We start from the raw sequence: 14,972 nt of genomic DNA, 5'->3' as shown, positions 1-14,972 counted from the left end.
GGAAAGAGCAAAGGGGTTTTTCATATTCAGAAAAAGATCCCACTACAGAGACTTCAACCAGGGCAAAGTACTGTGATTGCCAAGGCATCTGTGACTTGATGGATGGCCCAGGAGCCAGCTTGTATACCATACTGTACAAGGGAACTTGTTCTCCATATTAAAAGCATCCTCTTGTGTAGTCCTTACATCCTGGACAGTATGATGAGGGAGAAAACAGACCCATGCTTCCAAAGCCTTTGGAGCCCCTGCCCCTACCCCCAGCCGCAACTTCCAGCTGTCTTCAGCATTCTACAGAGGTGAATCAGCTCAGATTCCTTTAGGGCAGCGGTTCTCAACCTGTGGGTCGCGACCCCTTTGGCGGTCAAACGACCCTTTCACAGGGGTCGCCTAAGACCATCCTGCATATCGGATATTTACATTACGATTCTTAACAGTAGCAACATTACAGTTATGAAGTAGCAACGAAAATAATTTTATGGTTGGGTCACAACATGAGGAACTGTATTTAAAGGGCCAGAAGGTTGAGAACCACTGCTTTAGGGCTTAAGGTAGGCAGGATGGGCCAGCTGCTAGGCTGCCACGCACAGATGGATGCTCCTCACGGCTATTGATGCAGGCCTCTGCCTTCAACCCCACTCTTGGGGCAGCTCAGTACAAGGACCTTGCTACCTGGAGATGATCACCCTAGCACCTGTGGCCACGCCACTTACCCAGCCTTTCCTCTTCAGACCAAGGACCACAAGGATCTTTGCTGTACCACTGAGAGGCTGATGATTATCACAACCCTCATCTGGGGCCTTGAAATTTCACTTGATAATTCACTACAGAGTAGTCTTGTGTCTGTTCTTGCAACTTGAGGTACAATTTTTATCATGAAAATTCCCTTATAACAAAATGTGGTCAGTGCTCAAATATTTGTTGGCTGTGCTAGGTAGGAGGCATGAATGAGTTTTCTTTTTTTGAATGATTAGTAACAATATGTGCATGGGGAATGCCTCAAAGAAAATGAAAACAAAACACTAACACTTTAGTTACTACAATCTACATTTGCAACGGTTCCTCACTCCAGGGTAAAAGCTAGAGAAGGCCCTTCCATGGCCTCTAGGATATTTGGTGTCTGGCTGCCTCGCAGTGTTCATTTCTCACTTCCCGCCAGCCACACTGGGCTCTGCCAATCTTAAAATATGCCTCATTCACTGGAACCCTTGCACTTGCTATTCCTTCATTTGGAAGCAGTGCCCCTGGTACTTACAAAACTCACTCCCACACTTCCTTTCTGACTCCTCGGGTCCCAGCTCAAATGACACCTCCTCAGCAGGCCCTCCTTAGTCATCTTATATAGAACTAGATAGAGGCTGGTGCATGAAATCTGTGTACTTATGGTGTCTGGGACTAATTTGCATATTGCCTCTTTATATATTAAGATAGACTAGAAGCCTGTGCCAACCCTGCCCCCAGTTCCCTCACCACACCCATTAGGTGGGGTCTCTAGGCCTGGCTGGTGATCAGGGCCTATCAGCTTTCCTTCCCTTGGCTGCCAGCAGCTGGCCCTGCCCCCGCCTCTGCCACTGCTTGCCATATGTGCGGCGCTGCTCCCCCTCCCCGACCACTGGTCACCTTCCTCTTCGGGTGACAGGCATGGGGTGCTATCGCTTGGCTGGCCTGAGCCTCCCTCTGCAGGGCGATCACTGGCCAGCCCCGCACACCTGCCACAGTGTTGCTGGCTGGTGGCCTGGGCCTCCCTCTGTGGCTGCCAGCAGGGGGGCCCCACCCACCTGGCCCGGGCTCCGTGATTGATCACCAAGCAGAGAGTGGCCTGGGCCTCCCTCTTTGGGGCAATTGATCACGGAGCCCGCCCATTGATCGCCCTGCAGAGGGTGGCCTGGGCCTCCCTCTGTGGCTGCCAGCAGGGGGGCCCCACCCACCTGGCCCGGGCTCCGTGATTGATCACCAAGCAGAGAGTGGCCTGGGCCTCCCTCTTTGGGGCAATTGATCACGGAGCCCGCCCATTGATCGCCCTGCAGAGGGTGGCCTGGGCCTCCCTCTGTGGCTGCCAGCAGGGGGGCCCCACCCACCTGGCCCGGGCTCCGTGATTGATCACCAAGCAGAGAGTGGCCTGGGCCTCCCTCTTTGGGGTGATCGAGGAGCCCCCCCACCTCCCCCAAATTGATCGCCCTGCTGGCCAGTGGCCTGGGCCTCCCTCTTTGGGGCAATTGATCACGGAGCCCTCCCATTGATCGCCCTGCAGAGGGTGGCCTGGGCCTCCCTCTGTGGGGCCATCTTGGGGTGATGGCAGGGCCCCCCGCCCAATCGCACTGTACTCACCTTGGCTGGTCTGGCACCAGTGTGTGTCATAGCGTTGTCGTCCAGAAGATGGTCTGGACCAGGGGTCCTCACACTTTTTAAACAGGGCCAGTTCACTGTCCCTCAGACCGTTGGAGGGCCGGACTATAGTTTTAAAAAAAACTGAACAAATTCCTATGCACGCTGCACATATCTTATTTTGAAGTGAAAAAACAAAACAGGAATAAATACAATATTTATATTTGCATGTGGCCTGCGGGCCGTAGTTTGAGGATCCCTGGTCTGGATGGTCGTTCTGCTGTTCAGTCATTCAGTCGTTTTCCTCAGACCGTTGGAGGGCCGGACTATAGTTTTAAAAAAAACTGAACAAATTCCTATGCACGCTGCACATATCTTATTTTGAAGTGAAAAAACAAAACGGGAATAAATACAATATTTATATTTGCATGTGGCCTGCGGGCCGTAGTTTGAGGATCCCTGGTCTGGATGGTCGTTCTGCTGTTCGGTCATTCAGTCGTTTTGCAAATTACGCTTTTATTATTATAGATAGTGGGCCCCACCCCATCACCTGCTGTCCACGTTTACCCTGCCCTTTTCTACCTTGTATGTGTGCACGTGTCTGCCCCTGCGAAGATATAAGTTCCCAGAGGGCTGGGCTTCTGTTGCAGTAGACACTCCTCACTGTCATTCCCCATGTCTGGGGACATAGCCACGCACCTGAATTTATATTACTTGTGGGCCCTTTCATTTAGACATATTACTAATTTCCTGCGCAGCTACATTTGCCCTGCATTTCTGACAAATTCCACCCATTTCTTAGAAATTCTAGGTAAATATTCTCTAGGACAAAACTAACTTTAAAATATCAATGAAGATTTCTCTAAAAGTCAGTCTTGGGAAATGCACCTTATCCTAATATGAGCGGTGACAGCTGTGGTGTTCCAAACTCGGTCCTGGGAGCGAGGCTCAGGGAGCGTGGAAGGAGGCTACGGGAATCCAGCCTGTCCTTGGACTCTGGTTGTGGTCTGAGATGAGTAAGTTTGTGGGGAATAATTCCTAAGCCTGTGTAGGTTCTGATGAGCTGCCCTAAGATGTGTCACTCTGTTAGGCAGATTATTCTGAGCTAGAAATAGTCAGGGTCCAGCAGGATCAGAAAGACCCTCTGGCCTTCCCCTTACTGCCTAAAAGAATTTAAGCTAGAATACCTGCTTCAGGAAGGCACAATCTTCATAGATAACTATAGTTTAACCTGATCTAGGAGTGGTAGACAGGGAGGAACCCAGCAAAGCTATTTCATTAAAGTCCACCCAGTGTCTTTGATTCACGAGGGCCCAACAAATATTTGTTTACTAAACATTAACTCTTTTCATCTCCCTGTGACCTGCTTAATTCCCTTTAAGGTCCTAGCCCCCCACTTCCCCCTCCTTAATCCAGAATGACATCTATACCTCAGGTTGCCTTACTGTCTTAGGAATTTTCTTGCTTGTGTGAATTCCCTGTGAGCACTTTGCAAATTTGATTTTCTCCTGCCAATCTGCCTTATGTCATTTTAATAATTCGACCAGTCAGAAGAACTAACAGGGAAGGAAAGGGGAAAGTTTCTCCATCTCCCAAAATATACATTCTTCCCACTGTTGAAATGAAAAGCAACTGCCTACTTAATTTAGATTTCAAAATGTCAAAACCAATCTGCATTCCTTGTCTCTTTGGCTCTATGATTGGGGCCATTCAAAGCCACAGTTCAGATCTGGATCACCCAGGGTTTGTTCTTTTATCAGAATAAAATTTCATCTACTTGAAAAAAATACGCTCTATAACTGGAGAGGGTAGTTTAAAAAGCTTTAATGTTTTTTTTGTGTGTGTGTTTTTTAAAATATATTTTATTGATCTTTTTACAGAGAGGAAGGGAGAGGGATAGTTAGAAACATCGATGAGAGAGAAACATCGATCAGCTGCCTCCTGCACACTCCCTACTGGGCATGTGCCCGCAACCAAGGTACATGCCCTTGACCGGAATCGAACCTGGGACCCTTCAGTCCACAGGCCGACGCTCTATCCACTGAGCCAAACTGGTTAGGGCGAGTGTGTTTTTTTTTTTAGTTTCCTTTCTCTACTAGCCCATTATCACAAAGTGGAATTGCATAATGAGCATTTCTCCAAATCACTCATGCCAAGTATTTTTAACAGACATTCGCTATGAACTAGATCCTCTTGAAAAACAGACCAAAAGAGGCTCTTTAATTTACATTCTACTCAATTTGATTCTTACTATGAGCATGAGACAATGTCCCTTATGTTCCCCTAGCATTTTTGGTTTACATAACACCACCGCAGAAGTTATGCCCTCTGGGTCTTACCACTGTCCCAGGACACACGCAGGCTTATGTGTTTCTATCTATCATGCACTGTGAAGAGCAGAGGCCAAGCCACCAACCCTCGCAGAAACACATCTGACTCAGTCCAGGACTCTAGCTATCTGCGTGCAGTTACCAGTGAGGAGCACCACAGCTTGCGCACCTCCAAACTGTCATAATTATTATTTTTTAAAAGAATTTAAAAATATTGTGTTTATTTATTATTTTAAAAAGTATTGTTTTAATATTTGTACAAAGAGCAATACTTTAGTGCATATTCTAAGATCACTCTTTCACACAAGTCAAGTGGTTTTTAATGTGACAATGGGAAATATACTAAACGAAACATCAGAAGATAGTTGAAAATGTAGATTCGAGGGTTTCCACAGAGAATTTTTGAAGGAAGCTTTGCTTTAGGCTGAGCACACTTTCCATGTGTTCTCAATCACTTCTCAGCTGGGCTGTCAGATTCATGCAAGTGAGGAAAACAATTAGGAGCCAGTCATATCAATTAATTGAACTCAAGCTATTTATGAGGCTACTATTACCAATTTAGTATCAATTCCTGTGGGAATTAAAAAACTTGTTATTTTTTTTAATCCTCCCCTGAGGACATACTTTTTTTTTTTATGAGAGGGAGAGGGGAGAGAGAGAGAGAGAGAGAGAGAGAGAGATCAGTTGCCTCCCATACATGCCCCAAGGACAGGGAATCAAACCCGTGACCTTGATATGTACAGGGATGATACTCCAACTAACTGAGCCACACTGGCCACGGCAGATTAAAACATTTTAAGACCAGGTCTTTACCCTAGAGGTGCCTAGAATTTTGATGATATCTGCATATGAAATCACATATAATTAAGCACCAAACTGGGTAAATACCACAGAAATTCAGTGGAGGGCTAGTTGGAAAGGTCACAGAATGTTCCTGGGGTTGACCAAGTCCTGAAAGATGAATAAAGGTGATAGGGCAGTTTAGACAAGCAGGGGGGAAACAAACATGGCATGCAAATTAAGGATAAAAACCTGTTACAGCATCTTTTAGCAAGGCCCATCTCTAGAACGCTATTGGATATTAGGCACCCCTCCAGAAATTCTATTAATAAGAGGCCTCTAGGGGCTCTTAGGAGAAATAATAAAAAAGACTTTGGGATACATGATCCATTACTTAGGAAGTAAAAACTACCACCCCAGTAAAGAAGGGGAGATAGATGGCCATAACCTGGAGGTGGGGATGAATTGTCCTATGAAGGCAGGAAAGGACCAGAAATCCACTATAAGTCCTGGGTTCAGATGTACTGGGGAGAAATGCTCAGCCTCCAGTAAAGCAAAGGATTGGTGCTACTCAAATATTTTCGTTAATTTCAAGTTCCTCAAAAGTGTTTTAGAAAGGAGAAAAACATTCAGAAGTCTAACAGGAGCTAGACTCACTCAGAGACCAAGTAATCTAGGCTTGAATCAACCTTCAGGGGGGAAAACTTTCTCTCCCACTTGGGACTGGCAGCAGGTATAACAAAAAGATGGCTGGGAGAGAGCAAAAGCGGAAGTGCAGGCTGCCCAGTAACATGGCAAAGCAGCCCAGCCCACCCTTTCCCTAGGGTAGGAGAAATTTACAAAACAAAATTAGCAATAGCAGCTGAGCAGCAAGAAACATCAATAGTTATTACAAGGCTTGGGTGACTCTTGGAGTCAAACAGTGACTCTTGGAGCCAAGTACTAATGCAGTTTTCATTCAAATATCTCCCTCTGCTGAGGACCAGGGAAAGTGGTCTTTAAGAAAGCACAGTCCCGCCAAGACCGGCTTGGCTCAGTGGATAGAGCGTCAGCCTGCGGGTTCGATTCCGGTCAAGGGCATGTACCTTGGTTGCGGGCATATCCCCAGTAGGAGATGTGCAGGAGGCAGCTGATCGATGTTTCTCTCTCATTGATGTTTCTAACTCTCTATCTCTCTCCCTTCCTCTCTGTAAAAAATCAATAAAATATATTTAAAAAAAAAGAAAGCACAGTCCCTAGGCATCTACCTACCTCTTTATAGGGGAGCCTGGCCTCTGGGATAAGAGTTAACTGCTGGTCAATTTGGGATAGTCTCCACTGTTACAAATAGAGCTCTCGCTAGTTTCAGGAGGGTACTCGAACAGCAGCCTCCCAGCCTGTCTATGAGAGGCACCGCTTTAATAAACAGAATGATTTGAATTAGCCCCAGGCTCCTCTGGCCTTGTTGGAACTGGATGGGCCCCTTCAGTGGGTAATTCAGGAGCACTTGACTCCAACCCATTTATTTCCTTAGGAGGCAAAGCCTTCCCTTATACTCTTCCCGGGACCAAGAGCCACTCAAATCCTCAATGGAAGGAAAGAATTGGGATTATATTTCAGAACCTCAGCCAGCTTCCTCTTTCCCACTGATTACAAAGAGTCAACTTCAGCCCAGACTCTCAAACAGTTACTTTGTGATCCAGAATTAGGGAAGCCCACCCCACACTAAGTTTCTGTCTCATCAGCAACCCCCAAATGCTTCTGTTGGGAAGCTGGAGAGCCATCAGGGAATTAATTTCTTCTCTCTTCCATCCTCTCTTATGAAATTCTGTGCCCTGTGATAACGAACTTCCGACTTCTTCCCTCACTCGCAGCTCTGTGTACACTATTTCCTTACTTTATGTCCCTCTGCCTAAGCCAGTGCAGAGGAAGTTAGTCCCTCTGGCAATGCACAGTCTTGCACTTGGTAGGAGAGCCCTTGAGAATTGCTCTAAGCCTGAAATCCACTGAGAGGGTGTGCCTGCCACACATCAGCAGTACTTGACCCAAGTCATCCAATGACATCCTTTCCAGCCCACATGGTTACCACTCCCTGGTTTACCTGCCCATCATCTCTGACTGGCATCACTTAATAGATTCCTTTCTTGCTGACCTGCCTCTAGTCTTGCCTGTCCTCCAATCCATACGCCATGTTGTTGCAGAAGTCAGCTGATGCTAAAAAGTCTGATTTAAAACATATTCCATGTCTTCATTTTGTCAGAAGCATGAAACTATAAAGTCCTCAGCAGGGCATAGATCAGTGATGGCGAACCTATGACACGCGAACTCATTTTTTGGTTGATTTTTTTTCTTGGTTAAATGGCATTTAAATATATAAAATAAATATCAAAAATGTAAGTCTTTGTTTTACTATGGTTGCAAATATCAAAAAATTTCTATCTGTGACACGGCACCAGAGTTAAGTTAGGGTTTTTCAAAATGCTGACACGCCGAGCTCAGAAGGTTCGCCATCACTGGCCTAGGTGATCCTTCATCGCCTCTTTCACCTCATCTCTGGAGCATCCCCTCCCCGGTCCCCATCACATTCCCTTTCCTGAGCTCCTTGAAGCCCCCCTGTCCTCTGTGTCTCTCACCATGCTACCTTCCATAAGCTTGCATATCTGGTGAACCCCTACTCAGCCTTCAAGTCATACTTCAAAAGCTCTCCAGGATGCCCGGGGAGCCCCAGACACTCCTTTTCTCACTGACCTTTACCCATAACTCCACATTTTCACTGTAATTGTCTTTTGCACATTTGATCCTCCACTAGATTATAAGCTCTCAGATTACCAATATTCATTGAATGAAATGATGAATTAATCACTGAATAGATAAGAGAGGCTTATGTGGAGATACAGATTTGGAGACAGTGGTGTATGGGTGACTGATGCAGTTCAGGGAAAATTAAATTACCTGGGAAGAACACAGTGGGCCACAAGATGAGAAGGTGAGGTAGAAGCTAGGGAAATTTGAAAGGCAAACAGAGGAAGAACAAAACACACATACACACACACACACACACACACACACACACACACACACACACACACACAAAACGCCCAGCTGGCATGGCTCAGAGGTTGAGCGTGGACCTATGAACCCGGAGGTCACAGTTCGATTCCTGGCCAGGGCACATGCCCGGGTTGCGGGCTTGATGCCCAGTGTGGGGTGTGCAGGAGGCAGTTGATCAATGATTCTGTCTCATCATGATGTTTCTGTCTCTCTCCCTCTCTGAAATCAATTAAAATATATAAAAATAAACAACAACAACAAAACAACAATAAAGACAACACAAAAAACATCTAAGGCGCACATCCCAGAGACAAAAGCAGAAGAGATTCAAAAAAGAGGAACAGTTCACGCTGAACTCTTCCTCTGCAGTGGACAACAATTATTGCATCACTATATAGGGAAGTTTGGGCAAAAATCTTACCAAGTTATGCAAATAGAAGCTACACAATACAGATGTAGGGTTTTGTTTTCATTAATCTTAATCAAGTCTTACTATTCTTTCCAATATCAGATTTTGTCAGCCCAGGGCTTCCTTTATCATTCCTGAAAAATTTGTTTCTCTCTTACTCATTTTTTCCTGACATACAGTTTAGTTTCAATTCAAAGCCACTCTTGTGACCCTAAGGTAGAAGATTTCAGACACACAGGTAGGTTTTCGGACACACAGAGATGTCAATTCAACTGGACTGTAAGGTTTTGCAGGACAGATATTAAGCCCTTGAACATTAAAGGGGCCGAATAAATATGTCTGGAAAGAATGATTACATTCCATATATTTAAACACAGAAGTTAGGTCAGCTAGTATTATAGCTGTCACCCAGCCCCAGCGAATATGGAACCCATGGCAAACATTGCTAATTGATCATGGCAACTCCTCAGCTGAGCCTGTATAAGCCCACAGCACTACAAGCAGCTACTACCCACTAGTCAGAGTTGGTCCAGATGACCCAACATCATTCCCAAGTTAACCACGTTAAATTTGAGCTTTCCCAGCTCTCTGCTCACGTCTGCATGGTATGCAGCCAGCTCAGCAGCTGCCTGGCAGAAACAAAGCAGTTAAGTGCTACTTGGCCTTTCTGCTTTACTATCTATGTCCTTCTTCTACTCGAAATTGTGAATGAGTTTGCTTCAGTTATTAATTTAACTCATGCCTACACATGTCCTTTCAGGTCAACTCAGAGAACCGAATCTCATAACATGCTGATTCCAGATCTCTATCCATCACTGCCCACCTCTGGTTAGACACCCTTTGTCTAAATGACCTGAGATTCAGCTGTACATTGCTTTTTTTTTTTTTTTTTGAAGATGAATCTGGCAGCAGTCGTCATTGCACGTTCCTGTTTAAAAGTCCTTTGCTGGTTTCCCACTGTTGATCTATAATAGATGAAATCCAAACTCGTTTGCATGACATCAAGTTTCTCACAATGAAAGGACCACTTCATTCCCCTTCTCCTGCCCCTGCCTATTATTCCATCACACCAAATCCTTCTTTGTGTGTGGCTGCATTTGCTTTCTATGGCTCCTTTCTAGGGCACTTAAGTCACAGTCTTGGTGACTGAACACACAACTTTATTGTCTTTCCGTTCTGTGGGTTAGAAGTTCAGCATGGGTCATAATGGGTTAATTAAGGAGTTGGCAGTGCTGTATTCCTTCTGGAAGCTCTAGGGGACCATCGTTTCCTTGCCTGTGCCAGCTTCTCATTCCTTGGTTCATGGACCCCTCCCACTTTCAGAGCCAGCAAGGGCTGGTCAAGTCTCTCCCACATGGCATCACTCAGAGGCTGACTTCTGCTTCCCTCTTTCACTTAACAGGACTCTTGTGATTATACTGGGCCCACTGGATAATCCTGAAAAATCTCTCCATGTCAACATCCTCAACTGAATCACATCTGCCAAGCCCCAAAGGGAGTATCTTTTGGGGGAGGGGTAGCTGTCATTCTAAATACCACGATGGTGTTCCTCCTGCCTGGAAAGTCTCCTTCTCTGCTTGGAAGTCCCCCACCCAATTCCTTAGGCATTCCTTAAAGTCCCATGGAAATGTCACTATTTTCATGAGACCCCTCCACTTCCTCCAACCCAAGGGGCTCATTCCTAAGTCTCCTCAGTTCCATGTACAACCACCTCTCCTGCAGCACTTGCTTTGAACTATAGTTTATCGGTCCTCAAGCATGTCTCGCTGACTGGGTGTGAGTCACTGTCTTATTCATTTTTGCAGCCTCAGGGGACTAACTATAAAAGATTGTGGAGAAGAAAAATGAATTGTGATATTTTGAAGAGAAAAGACCTCAGGTGGAGGCAGGCACAAGACCAATAAATTCAGAAGACTTCTGTTTTGAATACAGTTTAGAAACTATTTCTGACAGCTTTTACCTGGTTATCATCACACGATCAACCAAACCCCTTAATCCTTTAACCACTCCAAGGAGGTATTAGAGCAACCATTTGCATCTAAAGCCATGTTTAACTTCATTATGATTTGCCAGGGGTCACAAAATGTGGTCATAGTTTTAAGTGTCCTGGGCTTGGCTAGAAAAGAACAGGCCACACGCCAAGTGCTTAGTTAGATGTCCAGTTAGTGCAGATATTATCTGCCTGATTTATGAATTTAAAAAGAAAGAAAGAAAATAACACCCATCTAACAAATCTGACTGTACTATGTTATAGGCTAAAAGCAACTTTGCCACAATAATTATTTGGTATCTCAGTGTCTGGAAGTTCTTGCATTAAAAACATAGAACAGAAAGTTCAAATTAAGCTAAGTTTATATAGCCTCAAATATTTAAATTGCAAGCCAAACAAGGAGTTGAATAAATTAAGGTCATGTGAATGGGGTGGCGGGGAAGATCTACAGTGAAACCTCGGTTCTCGAACTTAATTCATTCCCAAAGGCTGTTCAAGAAACCATTTGTTCAAAATCTGAATCATTTTCCCCATCTGAAAGAAAGTAAATTGAATTAATCCATTCCAGACCTCCAAGTGATTCTTTGTTTTAACCTTTCTCAATTGCCTGTGATCATTGTTTTGTGAGCACTTTCACACCCTTAGCAACATCAGCGCTCTCGATGGCCTCTTTATTTTAAAATTGTGCTAATTGTGGATTTCGCATGCATGCTTAGTAGCCAGGTCCAACACACAAACACCTCTATCATACTTTGCAATTCTTTCTTTTTTAAAAAAAAATATTTTTATTGATTTCAGAGAGGAAGGGAGAGGGAGAGAGAGATGGAAACCAGTGATGAGAGAGAATCATTGATCGGCTGCCTCCTGTATGCCCCACACTAGACTTGAGCCCACAACCCGGTATGTGCCCTGACCTGGAATTGAACTGGTGACCTCCTGGTTCACATGTTGGTGCTCAGCCACTGAGCACACGGGCAGGGCTATTTCTTAAGTTCTATCATTTTTCTCATAAGTTTTCTTTTCACCTTGCAGCTATTACTAATCTTCTTAGGACCCATGGTGTCATACTGTATGTATCTATACTAATAAAAGAGTAATATGCTAATTAGACTGGACATCTTCCGGACATCCATCCGGACATCCTTCCAGACAAAGCCACGGTGGCAGGGGCCAAAGCAGAGGCAGTTAGGGGCAACAAGGCTGACAGGGGAGGGCAGTTAGGGGCGATCCAGCCAGCAGGCAGAGGTGGTTAGGGGTGATCAGGCAGGCAGGCAGGTGAGCGGTTAGGAGCCAGTGGTCCTGCAGGGATTGGGCCTAAATTGGCAGTCAGACATCCCCCAAAAGGGTCCTGGATTGGAGAGGGTGTAGGTCGGGCTGAGGGACGCCCCCCCTCCTGTGCAAGAATTTCGTGCACCAGATCTCTAGTTTAATAATAATTAGCAACAACGACACCAAAAAAACATAAAAATACAGCACAATTAACAATTCGAGGTTTAGGGGTAAACTGACTCATACTCACACATTCTCTCCTTTGTCACCTAAGAGACGCATGACTGATCATACAGGTGTCTGAAAGGGTTGTTTGGTTGAGAACCAAATTATTTGAGATTGGAGATGTTCCAGAAGTGAGATTTGACTACATTTTTAAAGGTAATAGTTTGCTATGAATATCTAATGTTACTAATTTCTTTAAAGTATAGAAATATAAAGACATGAAAAAATAATTATGTGCTTGGCATTTGAGCTGCAAGAACCCAACAGTTAGGTACAAAAGAGAAGAAATTATTACCTGTTTTCTAATTTGAATACAAAAGTCTACTTTGCTACATTCTCTTCATTAGCAATAATAAAATCCTTCTTGAATCTAAACCCTGTTGCTTTTGTTAGTTTTAGGTTACGAGAATGTGGAGTTTAAATATGTCTTTTGTTAAATTTCATTGTCCTTCCTAACTAAAAAACAAAACCATATATATAGATCTAGAAGGGGCCTATTGATCTATATTAAACCTCACATTCACAAAGGCTTAGTGCTTCCTCAAGGTCAGCAGAGCCAGTACTATCTTCCACTTGGGAATGCAGCCTGAGAACACTGACCTGCTGTACAGGATAAGTTGTACACATATGTGTTACTTCATGGCAGATTTTTAACCTGGTGCATATTTATAGAAAAGGGAAGCACAATTTCTCAAGATAATTGGGAAACACAAGCAGCGGTTCTCAACCTGTGGGTCGGTCGCGACCCCTTTGGCGGTCGAACGACCCCTTCACAGGGGTCGTCTAAGACCATCCTGTATATCAGATATTTACATTACGATTCATAACAGTAGCAACATTACAGTGATGAAATAGCAACGAAAACAATTTTATGGTTGGGTCACAACATGAGGAACTGTATTTAAAGGGCCAGAGGGTTGAGAACCACTGAATTCTAAAGTTATCTATAAATGCATTTAGAAATGCATTTAGGAGCGATGAACACCAAACTATTTGGCTAAAATGGAGGACTTTGGGCCTAGCTTGTAGAAATCATATTGTTGCTATTGTTGGTGTCTGGAAATTTCAAGCCTTTCCTGTTATTAAATCTTGGTTATGTTTAGGCATAGCATAGAGCACACTTGGGAAAACCGTCCAGGATAGCTGGAATTACAGCGGGAACCAGAGCAGGCAAGAACAAACATTAAAAGCTATTCACAGCCCAATGAAAAGTCACTGCACCTTGAAAATCTATTAAGGTCTATCAAGAATACAAACAAGATAAGCTTAATAAAGAAAAAACTGAACCCACTAAATGGTACTTATGGAAATAGATTTGAGGACATAACTTTAATTTAGAGCAGGGGTGGGCAAACTTTTTGACTCGAGGGCCACAATGGGTTCTTAAACTGGACCGGAGGGCCGGAACAAAAGCATGGATGGAGTGTTTGTGTGAACTAATATAAATTCAAAATAAACATCATTACATAAAAGGGTACGGTCTTTTTTTTTTTTTTTTAGTTTTATTCATTTCAAACGGGCCGGATCTGGCCCGCGGGCTGTAGTTTGCCCACGGCTGATTTAGAGGTGGAACTAGTTCCTACTAAAACAAGGATGGCTTACCTTGCTCTTAATAGGTCCAAAAATCCTAGTAATGGTACTAAATATTTTAGGAAGAACCAACAGTAGAAACCACAGTGGGATCTACAGATTGTCTTTTTTAAAAAACATATATAAGTAAAATGCCAGTAAAACTACATTGGTCTAACTTTTCTGAAAATGAATCTTCCATCTTGCATTTCATATGAACAATTTTACTATGTTCAGCATAGTAGCAACTGGAAAAAAATGTGTTTCATGTAGAAACAAAAGTGAGGAAAACTACAAAAAACTGCTCTTCTGCAACGATAGCCTCCCAACTTCTTAATATAAAGCTAACACAAAATAAAGATTGCTACAGTAACCAAACTTTTCTGTAACAAGTATTCTTAACAACAATGGCAATTCAACCATAAAAGGTTATTTTCTACAGTGTAAGCAGATAATGGACCTGCAAACATTCTTCCTTTTTTTTTTTGCTAGCTTGCTTTATAAATCTTGCAACTTGCAAGCTCCAATTTTTTGGATGGGGAAGGCAGGTTAATGGTCGAGCGTAAAATAAATCAGCTCTGCAAATACTTTATTTTTTTAAACCGATGAAATACGTTTCCCTTGCCACGTCATGAAGCAATTCTGTGTCAACTTGCTATGGAGGCAAATGCGACAAACTCAGAGAGCTCCAGTCGTGAGGCGGCGGCTGGAGGCACCCACAGCTACCCGCACTCCTGCAGCAGCAGGGCAAGGCGCTCTCCCGAAACCGGACCCAGAATCCCCGCTCAGGGCCTTCTGGGGCCAGGACAATACACCTTACCCCCTATTTCGGGGAAACTGAGGCACGGTGACCGGAGCGATCTGGAGTCAGGCGAAGGCCCCCAGCGCACTTTGGCGTCCCCTTCCCCTGGGAAACCCGGGAGGGTCCTCGGTAGCGCACGGTAGACACCGCGTGCCACGCCACAGGAGGCTTATAGTGTACGCCTGAGAGGCGGTGTCCCCAATCCCTCCCCCCCTCCCCGGGTCCCGCCCCACAGTATGTTGAAGC

Source organism: Myotis davidii, unplaced genomic scaffold (genome assembly GCF_000327345.1).
Source record: "Myotis davidii unplaced genomic scaffold, ASM32734v1 scaffold404, whole genome shotgun sequence".
Lineage (NCBI taxonomy): Eukaryota > Metazoa > Chordata > Mammalia > Chiroptera > Vespertilionidae > Myotis > Myotis davidii.
Note: the sequence above shows the minus strand (reverse complement) of the source record.